This window comes from Serinus canaria, chromosome 1A (genome assembly GCF_022539315.1).
Source record: "Serinus canaria isolate serCan28SL12 chromosome 1A, serCan2020, whole genome shotgun sequence".
In the NCBI taxonomy this organism is placed as follows: Eukaryota; Metazoa; Chordata; class Aves; order Passeriformes; family Fringillidae; genus Serinus; species Serinus canaria.
Genome location: NC_066314.1, coordinates 33,497,865 through 33,518,158, shown reverse-complemented (window position 1 = coordinate 33,518,158; position 20,294 = coordinate 33,497,865). Strand labels below are relative to the sequence as shown.

The window sequence follows — 20,294 nt, the reverse complement described above, 5'->3', positions numbered from 1 at the left end:
AGTCTGCAATGGCAAAAGCTAGTGCCCTGTGAAGTAATAAAAGAGTATTTTAAAGAAATTCATCTTGGCAGGGCTGTAAGCTGATTTATGAAGGCAGGTGTCAAGTGACTGTGAAACTGCTGGAGCCATGGCAAAGCATATTTTATTGTTACTTTTGTGTTTTTGTATCTTTTTCTAAAAATCCCCAAACCAGTCTAAGCAGAAGTATTGTGCTAATAGGGAGTTTAAATGGATTTGAGGGAGTTCAGGATTTCTGTGTAATTCCCAGGCGTGACAAGCCAGAAACCTTGCCAGTTTTATATACTGACTCTGAAAGCCAGTATAAAGTTCAGCAAACACTGAATGTGCTCAGCAAAGGAGATGAAAAATCCATTGTTAAGCAGTTGCTGCACCTGCTGCATTGATATGATTTTCTTATAATCTTATGTTGGCTGGCCCTGTGACTTATGCACATGAAGAGGGGTCATAGTGCCTCTTTCTAAGTGTTTGCATGGGGTGATGGAGGTTTCTGTGATTCAGGCAGTGAAAACTGACTGTGTTACATTTCCAAATGATGTCTGAGCCCCCTTTGCCAAGGCTCAAACAATTCTGCAAAGAGTAGGGCAGCACAGTAACCAGTCTTAATGTCAGCAATGCCCCCTTGTTTATTTATCCTAGGTAGAGGCTGTTTACAACATTTTATGCTACTCTAACACACATGCTTCCCTATAGGGGCTCTGCATGTGTTGGGCATAAATATGATCTCTCACCACAGATTCTGCATTCCATGGCTGTGTTGTTTACAGCCACATCTGTGCCCTTCTCTGGCCAGGCCAGATGTGTGAGCCAGTTGCAGACAAGTGAAGCTGCTGTTAGTGCACGCTGGGGATGTTCCCTGTGAGGCTGTGCCATGCCAAGGCGGGCAGCCAGTCCTGTGCTGGCAGCAGAGATGCTCTGGCTGGGCTTGTATGTAACCTTGGGTAGAAAGGAATCTGGTCATGCGTGCTATCCTTCATTTACAGATCCCAGTTTCGAATTCCCCATGAACCAGCATGAGAAAAATCAAATCTAAGGTGCATTTTGAGAATGGGGAGCCCTTGGAGGGGAGCTCTGTAAGCAGCTGACAGTCACCTGCCTTTGTTCTGCTCCCATGGAGTGCAGAGAGGTCTGCCAGGAAACACTGCCCAGTGCAGCTCAGCCTGCCTGCTGGCTGAGGGGGAATGAAGGGAGGGGATGTGGGGTGAGCTGAGCTGACTTGCTGCAGGAGGACATTTCTGGCCTTGCTGCCATCCTGCTGTGCAGTTACAGGCTCTACCCACCACCGTGTTGGGAAGTAAAACTGGCAACCTGTGACTTTGCAGGAGTCACAAGTTCTTAAAGAGGGCTGTTAGCAGAACACATCCTGCCATTCCACCGGTCCTTCCAAAAACACATCTGTAAGACAAGGCTATCAGCTATATAAACTGCTGGACTACTTGCAGAATAAAAAAGCTCTACTTTTTCTTCAGCTCAAGCATAAGCTTTTCCTGCAACTTCTCCCTGCCCTACGAACCATCAGACACTCTGCCTTTTTTCATCAGGTCTGCAGCCTGCTTTTTAGAGCTATAAGATCAGCATCACTGGCATGAATATTCAGAAATAAACTAGGCAGGTGTTTGGGTTATGACAATCTCAGCTGCAAAATTTCTGGCCCTGTGGCAGTGGAATGATCCCAATCCTCAAATCCTCACTGTATTCTGATTGCAGCATTAAATGTGCTCCTTTTTATTTATGCAATGGAGTCTTTTTCAAAGGAACGACTCCATAATAAATAATAAATATATAAATTTAAATATTGCGTGCATGCCTGAAAACCATAGCACAGAGCACTGAGAGGAAATATTCTGGGTTGGAAAATCTTTTGCTGCACAAGTCAGCTATCCAGATAATGGATCCTTAGAAGTATGTAGGACAAATAGCTCTATGAACCATCTGGGACTCACTCAGCAGTGGGAAAAAGACTGTTAGGCTTGCAAGATCAGCACGCAAGAGTGATTGCTGATCAGTCACTGCTGTTTTGCAGAGAAAACAAAGGCTTTAGCATTTAAGCTATTAATAGTTTTTACCTAGTCCAAGTGTTGCAAGATGCATTAATTTCCCCAGACCATAAATTCAGAATTTGTTCGACAGTTTTGTAGATTGTGCTTTTATAATAGGCCTAATTTTCATTCACGTGGTCCCATGTTTTTCATGTGCCAGCATTAAGTTCTGTGAAGTGCCTGGCTGAGCCACATCTGGTTTGAAAACTAACCACATATAAAACACAGCAAAACTCCTTTTCAGATCATAATTTCCTGACTCAACTCATCCCACAGCTAAAGGGACACTGCTGCAGGAACAAAAGGGCACAAGGGGCTGGCATCAGGTTTTTTGGTGTCAGCATCCACTAAGCCATTTTATGCTGATTGAGGGAGCTTAATCTAGTTGGGCTGGGTGCTTTTCTTCAATTTCATATTACAGTGGAATGAAAGAATAATTAAAAAAACCCAGTTATTATTTTAATCAATTACCAATGTGTTATTTCAGTATAAATCTAGTTTGTGATTGCTTCTAACAGGGAAAAAAAGCCTAACACTCCCAGAGAAAAAACAAAGATGACAAAGAACAATAAAATAGTTAATGATTTCACAATCAGGTAGGTGAGATTTTGTACATTTCCCCCATAAGGTTGAAATTTTGAATTATATACTGATATATTTAACAATGGCTAACTAGATGTCTCAAGGCACAGCTCCTTGCAGAGCCTCTTGTGTCCCATGCTAATTTGGCTCAATCTGAGAATCAGACCAAAGCCATTAATGTTTGGAAACACTTGAAAAAACTTGCCTCTGGTAAACTGGGAATGGAATTCAGCTCCAGATGAAGGAACCTGCTTGTGGGTGTATGTAGGAGTCTGTCTGAGCACTGTGTGTTCAGGCTGTGTTCCCACTGAGCAGAGATGGATGGTTTGGTTGCAGGTAGGAGTTATCATCTGGAATACACAGGGTGCAGTGACCTCCCAACAAGACCAGTGGCTCTGACAGAGGATCTTCAGGATCAGTGCCCTCTACCATGAAGGGGCTGGGGTTTATACAGCAGAACTAGAAACCTCTGCTCATATATCTAAATCCTTCCACTAGCACCAAGTCAGCCTGGTTCAGCCGGCTGCCCACCAGAAGCAGGTTCAGCTGCCCATACACAAGTACCCTGTGCTATTCAAGGCACTTTCTAGCACCCAGGACACTGCAGGAGGTTGGCAGATGTGGCACAGGACTTCTAGGAGACCTCTCTCTATCCCCGGGGTAGCAATGTGATGGTCAGTGGGATTTCACATGGTGCTGAATGTCTGTTTTGAGGCAGTGAAGGCAGCTCCCAGAACTGGCTTTCCCTCCATTCTGTGATGAGAACACTGCCATGCTAGATTGGATTTTGGCATTCAGCTCAAATTCAAGGGCTTCTGGCAATCCTTCTGTGCTGTAAGGTGCTTCTTGATGCCAGCCAGGGCATCACAATCAATTTGCTAGGAAATGGGGATGTTAATGACATGGTAATGATCAGCATATAAATTGGTTGCTGTTTTGTCTGGGTTCAAAATACCAGGCCTTGCTAGGCTCTGATCCTGCTGTCCTGCATGCCAATGTAATGCCTGGGCTTGAGAGGGATCATTAGATTGAGCAATGAGGTTCAATGAGGGAGGTCACAGGACTGACCTCCTAGCAGCCTCCTGGCTGGCAGGGCCCAGTCCTTGAGCCAAACCTCCCTCTTCCTGCAGAGGTCAGCATCTGTCCCCTGTGACACACTGCTTTAGCTTGAATGATGCTCCTTCCAAAAGTATTTCAACAGCTGGAAAAGCTGACCATCTGCCCACGAAAACTGTCCTTCTGGAAGAAGTAAAGATGGACCAGAAGCAGTGTGAGTGCTCTGCTCACTGTAGAGTTGTGCTTTCCAAATGGTTGAGCCTGTTAATAGCCATTTTCATTTTAGATTCATTTTAGTGGTTCCCACCAAGGCCTACTTATGTAAGACACTGAAACATAGAGAAAATCTTACTGATGTCAAATTTACAATTGCAAATGAACAGCACTAATGCAGTGGTGAAAATGCTGTGCAGTGTGCAGTGTGCAGTGTAGTCCACTGTGCTCTGAACTGCTTTCTCTGAGGAAGGACACAAAAACTCAGATCACCTTTGGCAGGAGATGTAATTAGAAGTGCATGGTATTGAAAAAAGGTAGAGTGGATAGTTAGCAGAAGGACACCTTTTGCAGGGAAGGCTAATGATTAGCTCACAAATTATTCAAAGCATGTGTAAGTCAATCATGAACCAAAAAAGTAAGATGAAAGCACCAAGGAGAGAAATTTGCTGAGCAGAACTGATGAGCATGTGGGAGTAAGATGTGCTTACAAGCCTAGGAAATTTCTAACAAAGTAAAGCCCAACACTATAGAAATTTAGTTAGCACAGTCTTTTGATGCTTTCTGCCCTTTGCAAAGTGCCTTAAAAACCAATCATGGGATATTCACTTCCCCTTAATATAGAAGAGAAGTGTTTTTTCAGACCCTCTGTTCACAGAGTTGAAGCAGAAGGAAAGGGAAAGCATGATACTGGTGCACAACACAGGAGTAGGGAGAGTAACCAGGAGGTCCTGGGCAGAGATACTCAGTGTAGGAACAGGATACTTAAACAAAACCAGTCAGCAGTAAGGCCACAAGGGAGCACTTAGACACCAACCTCACATGGCAGCAGAGGAACTGGAAAACCTATAACCACCCCAGACACAGCTCCAAAGGAGAACTGGCAGCGTTGAAAGCAAGCCCAGTTATTGTGAGCCACAGTGACAAAGGCCATTTATTTGGGTGTATCATTTTTTACATGACATGGGGGGCTCCAGCCAAGATCAGGGGATTGGACTGCCACAGTGTCAACCACAACATGAGCTACATCTTTCCTTTCTTCATTGACTTTTAATTGGTTTTTTGGGGGGGTAGCAGAATTAACAATGATTCCAATACTGAAAATAAATCCTGAATAATTCAGTCTTCCTGTTTTTTATTTCTCATTCAACACACAAACATTCCTTTTCTCCAAAATTAGGGACTTTAGAATCCAGAGCAATTTTTTTCCTTGAAATTTTTTTATATATATATTTGGAACTTTCTTTTCTTTTTTTCTTTTTTTTTTTTTTTTTTTTTTTGCTGTACTAGTCCTGGTCTGTAGAAGACATGCATGCACAGTTTGCTTAGCAGGGTCCAGACGAATTATTTTATTCTAGGGGAAAAAGAGTAAGCTCAGTATATCAGATAGAGAAAATGACCTTCATACCAAATGCTGTAGGAATCAGAGCTCAACTGATTTGAGATGAGTTTATGAACACACTTTTCCCAGCTGCTCCAGTCTGATGGCTGCAGACTGACCTCTGCTTTGCACTTGTTCTTGTAGCATTGAAGCTGATGGGTAATACAACACATTACAGAGGATGCTGTGAATCCAGGTTTCTAAATTCTCTCATGGCAGTGGGACACTGTCACTGTCACATTTACTGAACCATAAAGAGTAGGGAGACAGGTGTCAGCCCAGGTACTCTTTGATGGAAAGCAGTGCTTGAGCAATGCTGGGGAACACAAAGACCTGGCTGTGGTGGTTTTTTTTGGTACAGCCTGGCACACACCCAGACTTCATCATGCCCACTTGGACTTTCATTAAAAGCCCTGCTTTGGTTTTAATATTTTTCTGCATTTGAAATTCTTGTTTTTCCTTTGCTGTTAGAAGGAAGATGCAGCCAGCACCAATGGCACCTGACCAGTTGAGGAAGTTCAGAGCCACTGAAACACAGGCAGGACAGCCTGAAGTTCCCCCCTCAGGGTGTGCTTCCTCTCTCCTGGGGAGGGAGAGGTTTATCTTGCCACCAGGACGTCTTGTCCTGCCACCAGCTCCAGTAAGCTCAGCAGTAAAGCTGAGATGCTCTTGGTAAGAATTGAACTGTGCTGAGCTGGGAATGATTGTTTCTCTGGTGGAGCTTGAAAGGGAAGAAGAGGGATTTATATCTGATATTGCTTTGGACTGATACAGTTAACCTCCAGAACTGGCTCGATGCTTCTTGCTCGTACTCACTATTTGTGCTATGTGAGGAGCTGCATAGTAACTCTCCTTTCCCTCCTGTGACTGTAACAAACATTTATTGGAAGAGAATAACAAATGGTGAATGATTTCATTTCAGGCATGAATTCTTAGATGAATGATCACTCCTGCTAAAATTAGTAACGCTCACAAGGGCAAAGCAAAAGTGTAGGGATTGTCCAGACAGTTTCCAATAAGAAATAAAATGAATTGGAATAGCTAAACTTTGCACTTTTATTGGTTAAAAATTTATATTAGGTAATATTTTTTATGTCATGCAACATTACTATCCTAAAATGATTTATGTACTAAGTGATATATATTTCTCTCCTTTTTACAGAAATGATTTATGGCTTGTATAGCAACAGCAGTACTATTCCAGATATTAAAACGTGGGACTCAGCCCATATGTGCTTTTAATTTGGAATTAATAAATAACATTTATTGCATCTAAGATAGCAGAATTACATTGTTTTGAAATAATCATCACATTATATCAGTCTGGTAGTTCCTGGAGGCAATTCTTTGCTCCAGGCTGGCTCTGTTATGCATGCTCCCATTATTTTCAGTGGAGTGGCAGCTAAAGAATACCAGGCAGCATGTCCCAAGACCACATGAGGGTCATAAGAGCACTAAAGTGGTTAAGTATTCATTTATAGCCTCCTTAGAATGTAAGTATTCCCAGACCAGACATATAACATTTTTAGCAGGATGGTGTATTCCTCTCCACAGATTATTCTCTTCGCTTTTAAATAGCTTAGACTGCATTTTCAGACAGGATCAAATTATCCTGTAAAATTGTAAGGATGTGAATGCACTTACATCCACCTCTTTGAACACCCTGAGAAACACACATCCACACATTTTTTCTCGTGCAAGTGGGATGATGTTTGCAAATGAGATCCAAATCAGCATTGAGTGGGTCTGCTCTCTCCTTGTCAAAGAGGGACCCAAGGTACCCAAGGTTGCTGCTGTGTTAGGTACCTGAACCAACTGCCTGGAGATATCAGCAGTTTAGTCTTCAAATTACATAGAAAATAACTTACACATAGAGTGCTGTGAGTCTGGATTCTTGAATTCAGAAACCTGGATTCACAGCATCCTGTGTAATGTGTTGTGTTACCCATTAGTTTGCAGAACAAGCACTTAGGTGGAGCACCTTTGTAGGCTGCTGTGCAGAGGAGATAGGAGAGCTAGCTGTGGCTTTTATTAATCAGGAATTTTCCTCCTAGATGTGTGACCCCTGTGGAATACAGCATGTTCATCCAGGGGGTGTACAATTGCTGGGGGAAAATTCCTTGGCACCCACTGCCAATTAAAGGAAAAAAGGCTGTCCTGGATTTGGAAATATATATGTGTGGAGATCATCCTGCTGGAGCACCAAGGAACCAAAGCTGCAGCATGTGCAACCCAATTCCTCTTGGCAATGGGCCTGACAGATTTTTGTAGCTTGAGAAGACCATGCATTCAGATATGATATTTTAAGAGCCAGTCTTTCCTCAGAACTGTGCTGGCATTAACCTCTTGCCTACAGACAACTCACCCAATCCCAATCTTGTAGCTGAATTTAGAGCAGTGGCTTGCTCACTCTGACATACTTGTCTCTATATTAACACTAGGAACCTGCCTGCATAAAAATATGCCAGCTTCTGTGTGACAGCCCATTGAATTAAAGTGACCCACAAAAGATACCTTACCAATGAAGATCTGGTCAAAGTGGATAAGAGAGAGGCAGACCTCTTTGCTTCAGCTGAACTTTCCAGCCTCTGCTATGATCTGATAGAGCTAGCTCTTCCTTAGAGCATGCCTATCTCTTTAAATCCCAAATTTCAAAGATGAAATCCAGCAGGAGTTCTTTGGGGTCAGGTTCCAGGCATAAGCTATGGAGGCTTTTTTGCAAACTCTTGTGCAGCTTGACCAAAACCCTTTGCTTGTGTGGTCCTGCCTGCAGCTACAGAGCTCTTCACTCCCATGGGCAAAAGCTGGTAGAGTTCCCAGGTCTTGTAGGGCTGGAAGGGATTCCTGACACCCCATGGGTTCAGCTGTGCACTAAGCTCCTCTGCAGAGGAAACATTGCTGGCCTAGGCCAAATGGAAGTGGGGCAGTAAAGTCTGTGGCTGAGTGGGAGAAAAGGATGATAAAGGTAAAAGCAGTAATGCAAAAAGCTGTGGTTACTTTGGCTAAAGGTGTGTTTTGTCTGACACCAGTGGTACCTTTTCTCAGGATTAGACACTGTGTAAAGGATCAGCCTAGATAAAATGGAAACATCCTGACTTGCATGTCAAAAAGGAGGCTCTTTGGGAAAAACATCAAGGCCATATTCTGGTGGCAAACCCTCTTCTGGTCTTCTTGCATGGTCTCTAAACTACCATTTCACTTAATGTCTTCATCTGTCCATTTTATATTTGATAGGATATAGTGAAGAGCAGAGACAGGCAGAAGATAAATTGCGAAGGCTGAACAAGACACCTCTCCTTCTGGTGCCCAGTTTCCTCAGATAACTCTGCTGAATAATTTGCTCAGGATTTTTTCAAAGCAACATAGACTACCCAAAATAAATTAGACCTCATAAGCCCTTTTACCCTTTGTATCTCTGCAAAGCTTTCACATGTTACTCATTTGATTTTTCTGCTTTCAGTTTCAGTGTAATTTATAATCACAAGGAATATACAAATGGGTTCACAGTGGTCAGCATGGTAATTAAAGGCTAGTGAGATCTGCACTTCACTTTGCTGTGCTACTGTGTGCTAAGAACTTCCAGTTAAGAGGCAGAGCACACAACATCTCCTGTGTCATCTAAGGTAGAAGAGTGAGCTTAAACTCAGAAAATTCCATCTGACTGTGGCAGAGTGTACACTCACAATGGTATTTTTATAGCAGGGATGCCTAAAATTTTCATGAAAGCTTTACTTCCAAATTGCCTCTCCACATGGAAAAGTTGCTAGGGAGATAAACAGCCTATAGTTTGGGATTTTTAAAATTTCCTTTTGAAGCTGGAAAATATTCAGGCACCTCTTCTTGTTCCCCCAAGAAGAAATGTGAGTAACATGTCTTCTTCTTGAGTTTAATTTTGAGCACAGAGCAATTGCCACAGGATGTCAATGTTAAAAGTACTTCAATGAAATCAAAGAAGGAAGTTCATCAAGGTCACAATAAACTCAACAAGACTGGCTGAAGCTACTGGTGACAGCTGGTCACGGGGGAGTGAGACTTATATGACAGAGGAAATTACACTAGATGAAGAAAACACACCTGAGAGGCCTTTTGATTAAATCTCATGTGTACTCAATAGGGATTTTTTGAATTATCTGGTCCTGAAAGCTCAGCCTGTTTCAAACCATTAATGTGAGTTTCTTATAATTTTGTATCAAAACTATGAGAGTTTCTTTATCAGTATACAAAATCACTAATCGATTACTTGCTTCACAGAAACTGAAAACATGTTTTGAGAAAAGATGGCTTCGTCTTTCATTTTTCTGGGGTTCATACTTTTCCTTAAAACATTAAATACCTTGCAAATAATGTGAGCTTGCTGATAATTTTCTCTTTTCCTCCGTATAACAAAAAGGATTGCTACATAATTTATCTTTGCTTTTCACTCCTGTTTCTCTTAGAGCCTCCTTCCCAGATGGATTGAAGAGCATGAATTTTGGCCCAGCATCACTTCAAACCTTTCCTGAAATTACCTGTTCTGTGGAGTGTTCTGAACTCAACTTCATGACCAACACTGTTTCCTCTTTTCCATTTATTGTTTTACTTAGGTCTGACCAATGTTGTTTATGTTTATATTTTCACAGGGTTTAGTGCACAAAACATAGTGCCCCTAATGCATTGTAAGTCTGTAAGCTGTGTTTTCCCTTCTACCTCTATGTTGAAGGTATATAAACAAGCACACACTTGCACGTGCATATACAAGGGCAAAATAATAATCAACATTAATTATGGCTGTAGTGAAGCAAACTTCTCAAAGCTGGCCACTGTATTTTTTTTTCCCTAATAAAATATTAAAAAGCTTAATTTTGAAGAAGAGGGATCATATTTTAAACTTTGCCTTCTAGAACTGACTCAATAAAATTTTTATAAGCTGTAGGTTTTTTAGGAGAACAAACTCCAAAGATGGGTGTGAATTGCATTTGTGTTTTTGCTGGGTCTGTTTTATCTGCCAAGTGCTGGTGTCCAGCATTCACCTTCTATTTTGCTTTTATCTGCACTTTGTGCTCATTATCAAAATACACCTTAAGGTCTTCCCAATTTTCTTTAAAGCCCCATCCCTTGGGTGTACCTGCCGAGCCCTCCTCACCCTCTAATTTAGCTGTTTAAACTGGTGTTCAGCTTGAAATGCAAGTAAATAAATTCTGGGCACTGCTCCTATTTGGCATTGGAAAAGACCCATAGGGCAAACACACTGGTGCCACAAGCTGGGGTTTGCACAGGAGCAGCTGCAGCAAGCTGGGGGTGCCCTGGGAAGAGACACTTTCTTGGTGGCAGTGCCACCTCTGCCCATCGGCCACCGATGGACTGCAAGGACAGCAGCAAGGCTGTTACCAGAGCAGTTTGTGCCTTTTGGGGCTCATCTCCCAGGGGCTCATCCACAGCAGGCTGAGGTGTAGGGCCCCCAGCCATGAGCACAAGCAGGATCTCCCTGCAAGGCTCCCCTCTGCCCTGTGGACATCCCCACTGCCAGGGAAAAATGCCTTCGTAGCCCTTCCTGAGGAGCTGTGCAGCCAGGGTCACACATGGGCACACTTCAGAGCCCCAAAACTTGGCATCTCAGGGAGTCCTGGGACATTACCTCTGCCATGGAGTAACTGTGGATAATTTGCAAAGTTCTCCTGGAAGAGAAAGTCTTAAAAATTGTCTGTTCAATATAAGGGAGTGTCTCAGAAAAGCTTGAAATTATATCGAATTGAAGTATTCCTTCTGAAAAGCACACACACATATATGCCTTTTAACCTTCTAATGAAATTTTTATATGTTAAATGACTTGGAGATGGTTTATTAATGTGCAAAGACTTAAAAAAAATAATTACAGATGATTCTTGGTTAGTTCTGAGTGGAATATTTTATTTCATTTTATATATGAAATATTTCATGCATATTATACCTGAACAACATTTTAAAGAAAGAATGCAAATAAGCCATTCTTATTTGTTAGTCAAATTTTCACAGAATTTTCATGTTGTCTCTATGTATTGGAAAACAAGATGCTATGTAAAGCAGGTTGTTTTATTCCATGTAAAACAGCAGCTGATTATAATAATTTTTAAATAACTGAAGTCAGCAGTAAATTATTCAGATATTTAGACTTAGTTATTACATTATAATAGAATATTGAATTATGCAGTAGTAATCCTGATCTCAAAAAATAATATATAAATAGCAATACAAAGTCTTTTATTTGGCTGGATTATGAGAAGCCAAACCAACATACAGATAGTTTGAACTTAAATTTCTTTTTTTTTCTTTAAATATATATTTTTTTAATTTAAAAACCAAATGCTTTCATGGAATATCTTTGAAGATTGGTATGATTTTGTGAATAAAACAATAAACAATGTTTTTGTCAAAAGGGCTTTTTCCCAGAGAGCAGCAATATTGGCAGAACCAGTCAGTCAGGTTTCCCCTGAGGTGCCCAGGAGGGCTGGAGCACCACCAGGCTCAGCTGGTGGTCCTGGCCAGTGGAAGGTGCAGGAAGCAGTCCCATTACTCTTCATGCTCCATGACAACCCACACATGCCTCTCAGTGCACAGAAATGCCCCCTGAGGCAGGACCTTCTTTTGTAAAGATGCTTACAGGCAATGGGTGGAGAGTCCAGAACCTGTCAGAATATCATAGGATGGGGAGAGAAGTGGAGGGGTGAACAGATATTTGTGGGTTTCAACTACAATAAAAGTAAGACATAATATAGAGATATTAAAAGTTGACATGGGTCAGTCATCCCCTCCTGCCAGAGAGACAAAATGGAGTCATTTACCAGAGTGTGCACCAAAGTCATGGAATTTATTTCAGATGGGCACGTCTCTACCTGTGCTGAGTGCCTGGTGCTGACACTGCACCACCCCACACCACGGTGCCCAGTGACCCACTGTGGGCTTGTACTGGCCAGGCAGATGCACACCATGGAGCTCATGAACCATGGGCCCTACTTGACATTCATCTTCAGAAAAGGTGCAAGGAGTGGAGTAGTCCAAAGCCAAGAGTGAGGTTTGTGAGATCCATGTTCCTTAGCTGTGTGGTTTTGCTGCCGTGGCTGTGCTTGTGCTCCTCGCTGTTGAAAGCCCCAACGTTTGCCAAACTTTAGACAGCTCCCATGGCAAACACTGACAGTGTGCTTTGGCTCCAGCCCTGCTGGCACACTCAAAGCCCTCCTTCCAAAACAGACCCTAGAGATGGCAGGCACAAGCTGGAGATAGCCACAGGTTATTTTTAATACAAGGATCAGATGAGCCTGAGTTCAATGCGAGGTGAGGTGAGAGCATCCTCCTCCCATCCTCGGCCTTGTGTGAACTGCAGCTCAGCAAAGGCCAACCCCAGGAACATGACTGACAGGGTGCTCCAGTGACTGATACTTACAGATGCATCTTCCTTCCCAGTATGAACAGCTTTTAAAGTGTTTTTGCTAGCTGTGAGAACACAGGCACTGAGCACACTGGGTTAGAGAACTCTGCTGAGCAGCACAATATCAGCACAGGATTTATTTCACATTTCTGTCTCCAATACACTCACACTGTACATTGTTAATACTCCTTTCCACACACATTTGTGCTTATGAGTAGCTAAAAGCTCTTCCTAACTTCTACCATTCTAAAATTATTAGTTTTCATTAATAATTCAGTTCTTTGGAAAAAAAAAAAGTGTATTGTCCTCACCTCTTATTTCTTGAAATTACAGGACCACAGAACTAATATTCTGGACTTGTTGTATTTCTAACTTGGTAGACACTGAGAAAGTGAAGTCTGTAGATCTCATTTTGATGGCAGAACTTTTTATAATTCTGAACAACAGTGAAATAACAGCCTGGCAATGTCATTTCAATACAGTCATTTAATCTTAGGTCACCATTCATTTACTCTGCAGCATCCACAGTATAAAAGTAGTGTCAGAGAAGATGTGATATATGGTCCTCACCTCGATGAGCTGTGCAATGGTTGTCCATCACAAGTGGAAAGCCTGTCCTCAGGCCTATATGAGATACTATATGATGCCTATATGAGTTTGGACAGCTCTCCTCCTGGACATCCTCCCAGACATCTCTCCCAGAAGTGCTGACCCCACAGTGAGGAGCAGGGCAGCAGCATCTGCAGGTCTCCTGGCTCCCCTGGCTCCTACCTCCCAACAGCACTGGGAGAAGGGGGCAGCAGAGAGAGATAATATAACTGGACCCTAGAAATAAAACCATTTTGATAGCACTGGTAGCTAATAGTGATCAGGAGAGGAACATATATTTAGCAGGCAGAATATCAGGAGTCCACTCAAGGCAGCCAACACTTCCAGTCTCATGGACATTTGTAGCCAGGCTGTAATTTTCTTTTTCATTGCAGTCAGTGGTAAAAGAGAATACAAAACACAAATATTCCTCTGCAAGTGATGTGCTCAATTGTCATTGGAATAAGAATAATGTGCAACCTGTGGCCATTCATGAATGCAGGTGTCTAATTAACCCCGGTGATTAACTGCCTTGCTTTGACACCTAGGCTGCTCTTCTTTGCTGCAGTCATCCAGCACAACATGTAAAATTTTTAAGGTCTGCTTAGAAATGCTCTCTTTTTGCTACAATCAAAAGAGGAAGGATGCTTTCTGACACTTTGCCAAGCAAAAGAGTTTTCAGAGACTTTCATCTGCAGCACTGGAAATGCCAGACCTCTCCATTCCCCTCCCAGCTGCATTAACTGTCCATTTCTTCTCAATTAGGGAGAAGGAATCAGTTGGCATTGTCTGTTCCCTGTGCAGTGGACTGAGAAATATCACATTATTTATTCTGTACAAGCTGAATGAGGCTGGAAAGATTCATTTCTTCTCAGTCTGCTTTGACAATGTAATTTGTTATGTGGCATTTAATTCTACAAGCCAGAATTAAGCTAGGAAAATGCAGTTATCAGAAACTGTCTGCAAGAGAGTTTGGTGCCTGAGAAAGACTGGGTGCCCTGGAGCCCCGTGGGGCCTGTCCTGGCCCTATGCACAGCACCAGTGAGTGGGTGAACCAGCAAGCCTGGGACAGCAGGGTGTGAGCTGCACCCCTTTGTTTTGTGAGTGGACATGCCTTACCCCTGTATGATGATTTTATGGGTCTTTCTGTAGTTGTTGCCACTTGTGGCACCAGTGATCAGAGATCTGAGTGGTGCAGACACGTCCATACCAAGTGTGCACTGAAGTCAATGACAGCCTGTACCTCCATTGGTCCAAAGCAATCCATCAATGGGTGAAGCAATACACAAAATATCTGGAGACCTGGCTAATGTTTCAGGCCTTGCCTTCAGGCAGGCTCATTTTCATACTTGTCAGCTTGTCCCTATCTTCTGCATCATCTGTAGTAGGTCTGGGGCAGGATGATCCCTAGGAAGGGTCTGTACAGCACCTGGAGCACTCTTCTCCTCTCCCCAGTCTGTAGTGCTAGTGTTCGTCCTTCCACCACGAATAATGAAAGTAGTGCTTTATATATTTTAGGTGCAGGAGAGGAGAAAACTTGGTCAATTTTTTTCTCTGACTTTGCTTGCCCAATCTATTTTTAAGGTATAGAATTGATGCAGAAAAGTCAAGTTCATAACAGGGAACTGCCCTTTACATAACCTTACTTTAATAATTTCCTAATTCCTTCATGTTTTACAGGAACATATTGAACAAAACCATTTTCTCTGTTGTTCTTTCTCTATACTTGGGTTTCCTGTTTGCTAGTGCAGTTGGAGTTAATCCATGCTAAATGCTTTGGGCCAAATTTTGTGTGGATTTACATGGCAAAACACAAGTCACTTTCAAATGCTGCAGCATACACTTCACCATCTCCCTTAAAATTTGCTCAATTTAGGTAATATTACTAGGTATACTCCAAGAGATTGACTGTAGTTGCTAGGATCAGACACAGCTCAAGCCAGCACCAAACTCTGCATACTGCTTTTCCATTTCCTTTGTGTTTTTCCATACAGAAATATCTTCTTACTGAAAAGAAGAACCTGTGCAGGATGCTGGTACATCACCTGGACATTCCTGAAGGCCCCAATCATCTCACCTCTGCATAAAACATTGCTGACATGCTCATCTGGTTTTGCACTTCTTATAGAACTGCCTCCTCCTTTTCCAGACCATTTCTCCCATTTTTCATGCTCTTATTAAAGTCCAAGCCTTGCCTTCAAATTGCTTGCAGCTCCTTCTGGCTCTGCACCAGCTACCTATTTGTAACCTTCACCTTTTTGCAGCCTCTTAAACACTTGGAAAATACTGATGTGCCCTGGACCATGGACAGACCTCTGGGCCCTTATGTGATCTCCTTTTCTGGATTGACATGAAACATTTGCCAATTATTTCTTGAGAGCGGATTTTCAAAAATTCGAGCAGCAACCTTCCCGTTTCTCCAAGAACATGTTACTATAGTCTGCTTTTAAAAATGCCAGGATCAAACCCCCTACTGCATTCATGCTATCAGACATCTTTTGCTTTTGTCCTTTTCATCAGGCTTTTGATACTGTCTGGGAAAAAACACAGTCACTTGGGTTGTTTAATTCTTGAAAAATTTGTTGCAGCTTCTTTGCGCCTATAGGTAGATTGTTTCTCCTTTTGCTCTAGAAGGTAAATCTAGAGCAAAAGGAGAAACTACACTAATCTGGTAATCTACAGTTTGTGCAGATTTTCTTTTCCCTTTAAGTGTATAGAATAATTTTTCTGCTTTCCAATTTCAGCAACCAATTCTGTTCACCGCAATTTTTCAACAACAACATTTATTCCTCTGAAACCACCCTGTGTTTTACTGTGTCAGGTTTGACAGAAAGTGGTGTGAGAAATTCCTGCCTCCTACCACCACTGCTCCCAATGCCTTCCTTATCTCTCTCCATCCTGTCTCTTTATCTCTTTTCTTAGTCCTGCAGTCACCCCTTGCCCCTGATCCCCATCTGTGTAAGTAAAATTGTACTGTGATTTTGTCAGCTGGAAAATAATGTTCTCCCTCTTCATCTTTGAAGGATTATGTCAACCCAAGGTACATCATCAGTCCAGTTGGTAGATCATTCCCAAGGGAAGGCTGTACAGGGGGCAGAGGTGAGGATGAGTATGCAAGACTGGGCATCTTCAAAGCTGTGCTAAGGGGCTGTGGAAATGCAGCCTCTTCTAAGCACTCTGAGGGCCTGGAGGCGAACATTGTCTGGACAACACAGTCTCAAATAAGCTAATTACACTAATCTTTAAAAATCCAAGTTCTTCTTCTTTTGTCTGATGGTTTTATTTCTCCTCAAATCATGATTAGTGAAGACTGCTGGATATTTTAATTATTTGCTTCATTCTTGGTCCATTCTACTGCAGGCTATCTGCTTGTTGGGTGATGAACCCAATTTTCTCCTAACTGCCCTCTCACCACCAGACAGCTTACAGACTGTTTTGTTATTAACTTCTATTTCTCTGGCAAGCTGATTTTTGGGATTTGATTCTTCTTCTTGTTCCTTGTCTTAATGCTACTTAACTTGACTGAGTTTCTCATTTCTTGGCAGCTTCTCTGCCAAATATCCCCAGGGAAACTCTGAAGGGGACCCAGGAAAAGTAGCGGACCACATTCTCTAGAAAAGAATTCAACAGATTAGGATCAGAGTGTTGTCCTGGTTCTCCTGGACAAATGAACTGGGTGTACCCCTCTGCTGAACTGCTGAAGGACTGCAAAGGAACCCAAATCAACCAGTGAACCTATCTCCAAGTTTGCAACCCTACCTGTAATTAGAGCTAAAAGAATTTTTAATAGGAAGAGTGGGCTGTCTTTTAGATGAGAAGTAGGATTTGGTGCTGGAAGGGAAGCATGTCAAGGAGAGAAAGGAGCTGTTGCTTTTTACAGTCCTTGTCCCCTGTCCAGATGAGAACCTGGATTTCTACCAAAGGTTGGCAGCTGGGAGGACAAGCACTGGGCCACTACAGCCTATCTGTGAGGCCATTAAAAAACAACTGTGTGGGAAAAGATAAACCTGTAATGCTGCCAGGCTAAGTGAGACCTGTGGCATGATGAATTTCCTGACCACTTATTTATAAATTATTTTAAAGGTGCCGGTGACGTGACAGCTTTGCTCTGTTTTCTGGTGTAGTGAGCCATTACTGATGAGAATATGAATAACCAGCTTTTATCTTTCTTACCCTTCCTTTCTTTCTTTCTAGAACCAGTGAAAATGAACTGAAGCTCCTGTGACATCGAGGTGTCGTGCTAGTGCCTCTTTGGCGCACAGTGCTGCGGTGTGAGCTGGTGCCAAAGGTGCTGCCTCAGCTGACAGCAGCTGCAGCTGTGCGCTCTCCAGGGTCGGGGATGGCAGGAGCCAGCGTGCTGCAGGGAGCCACGGCCAGCACAGATGGCAGGGAGCCATAACCCTGCCAGGTACACACTGCTTCCAGCAGCCATGCTGGAGTGTCTCACGTACCAGAAGCAGAAGAGCCTGGCCTGGCTTGTTTGCTGAGGTGCACAGCCACATTGAGTGCCCCCACTGCACTGCATTGTGCCTGCGCTGATAACTCTCCCCAAAACTGATGTGCAGAACACAGCAATAACCAGCTTGGAACACACAGAGCCAAGGCAGAGTGACAACAGATTTGCTATCCCTTCCAGACCTCAGCTGACTCCATGCAGAATCAGAGCACAGTGGAATTACTGTGCAGAGATACATCCACTGGCACTGCGAAGAGCTGCTTTAAGTCAGCTGAGTGTAACCATCTGGGCTAACGTGCCTCCAGATAAGTCAAATACCAAATTGATCAAAAGCTGAAAATTGATATCCACACTGCTGGATCTATATCCAGTGTAGCTAGCTCATCCATAGTAGATTGTAGTCTCATTTCTGAGAAATCTGAATTAACTGGACCTTAAAAAAGCCAAAAACCCAGCAAAAGAAAACATTCTCCAAGGTATTTGGTCTTGGGAAAAGCACAAATACTAGTTTGTTCATTTGAGCTGCATTTTGCTTGCAAGATAATCTCTTGCTCCTTAAGTCAGAACTCAATTTTAAAAAGGGGATGAATAATGCATATTTTACATTGATGGAACATATTCCAATGGGAATCTCAAAATATTTTGCAAACACTGAAGGATAAATCTTTCCAATAGACCTCAGAAGGAGATAATTATAAAATCATAGGTATTTTATAGATGGCAAACCAGTGGGACCAGGTTTGTTTTAGGACCCACAGGACAATCTGCACAATGCTGAAAATGCACACAAGGCTCCTCAGATTTCTAGAATTTTCTGCCTTGCTTCAGGCTGACACACTGCTTCTCTGACATATTTACATTGCCATATAATACTTGTTTTTTCCAGATGATAAAGAGCTCATTCTCATTTAAACAAACTGCTTTTCCTATAAATCAGGAAGCAGGCAGCATTTCCTCCAGCTGTCATTCAGCAATTACACCATTTGGAAATGGTACCCAGTGATTTGTGATAGTGTAGTCCCTTTGGAGTACAAAAGTAGCTCCAGAGTCAGGCTTGATTAGAAATGCCCAGTTGACTGCCAGGGACACATTTCAAACAGGCTTATGCTGGATTGCTGCTAGAGTTGTGCACATGAATTGCACAGTCAAACATACAAATGACCCAATCTGCATTTACAAAACTGAACTGTGCAGCTCCAAACCCATTTTTTGTCCTAAAGGGTGCTACATGTCAAGTACATAACCAGAAAAACAGCTCCTCATGTGCCCTCAGAACAGTGAGCAATATTAATGTGTGGAACTCATCTGTATCTGCAGACTGTCAGCTCTAAACTCAGGGCATTATTGTACCAGGAGCACACCTCAAACGTTTTGAAACTTACAGACATCAAGTGTTTTGCATACCCACAACATAATCTCATTCAGAGGACAAAACTAGTGTTTAAAACCTGTACCAGGGCACCTCAAAGTCTCTCCACTGGCTTGAAATCAGACTTTGAACTACAGAGCTTTTTTTCCTCCCTTGTTTAGTATGAGATAAAGACCAACCAGACTAAGGAAGTGACAAGAGAAGACTCTCCTTGTGTTATCATTCAAAATCTTATTTTGAATGATACAAAAATGTTACACAGCCATTTTCTTCTTAGAGGGAGAAAACTGAGAGGTATTTTTAAGACTGAAATCAAAATTGTTGCACATGTGAGCAGCTGAGAAATGAAGCAGATTCCTTGTCAGACAACTGGCCTGGGGACACTGAACCTGATGAGTGTGTTTTCTCTCCTGAGTTGAACTCTGCTTTCCCAGGTGTTCTCCAGCAGAAAATCACACCAGGTGCCTTCCAAAAATCTGTGTGCAGCTGATGTAAAACCCTTTGGCCAGACACCAAAGAGCACAGCTTGCTGAAAATAAACCGATTATAAGCTGCTGCTCTATCCTGGCAAGCAGATACACGAGATACCTCTCTGCAGAGCTATAAAATTGATTGGACGTGTTTGGAAAGCTGAGGCAAGAGGACAGTAAACTTCACCAAAATCTCCCTGAAAGAACATGAGGGAAAGATGGATATAGAAATAGTAATACAAAAAAATGCAATTTAGAAATAAGGGTTTATTCATTTTACTTGGGCAGACATTACCTTTCTACCTCCATCAGAGGGATCAGTGTGACTGTGGAACACAGGAGGAAGGATTGCTGGATGTCTGGGTCACATGTGAAGTGTGGTTCTGTGCTGTCCAGCAGTGATGCTGAGCCAAGGACCTGAGCAGACTGTGCCAGTACCAAAGCTCATCCTGATGCCCAGTGTGAGCCCTTGTGCACAGGAAAGCAGCTGATTTCAAATAACTGCACGGCAGTGCACAGATAGCCACAGGCCCTTTGGCTGTGGCACAGCTGCTGCTGCCTGCTCTCAGACGACCAGGAAGAGCTGTGTTCCCAGGGTCCCAATAGCTATTTTGTTGTAACATGGAATGCCTTTAAAAACAGGGCAGCTCTGCAGGTCCTATGGCAAACTCAGTGGGGAAAAAAATAAGGAAGGATTTTGTTCCATGTCATACGATAAGCAGTGCAATACATTACCACTAA

General features: G+C 42.6%; 1 long non-coding RNA gene across 1 annotated transcript in view; it reads left to right on the top strand.

Moving 5' to 3' along the window:
- The window catches only part of LOC127059138 (uncharacterized), a 43,969-nt gene extending 33,841 nt beyond the window's left edge, over window positions 1-10,128 (top strand). The window contains exon 4 of the long non-coding RNA XR_007776609.1: window positions 9,726-10,128. This is a non-coding gene — a long non-coding RNA (uncharacterized LOC127059138). The remainder of the gene's footprint in view (window positions 1-9,725) is intronic.
- Window positions 10,129-20,294: the final 10,166 nt, after the last annotated feature.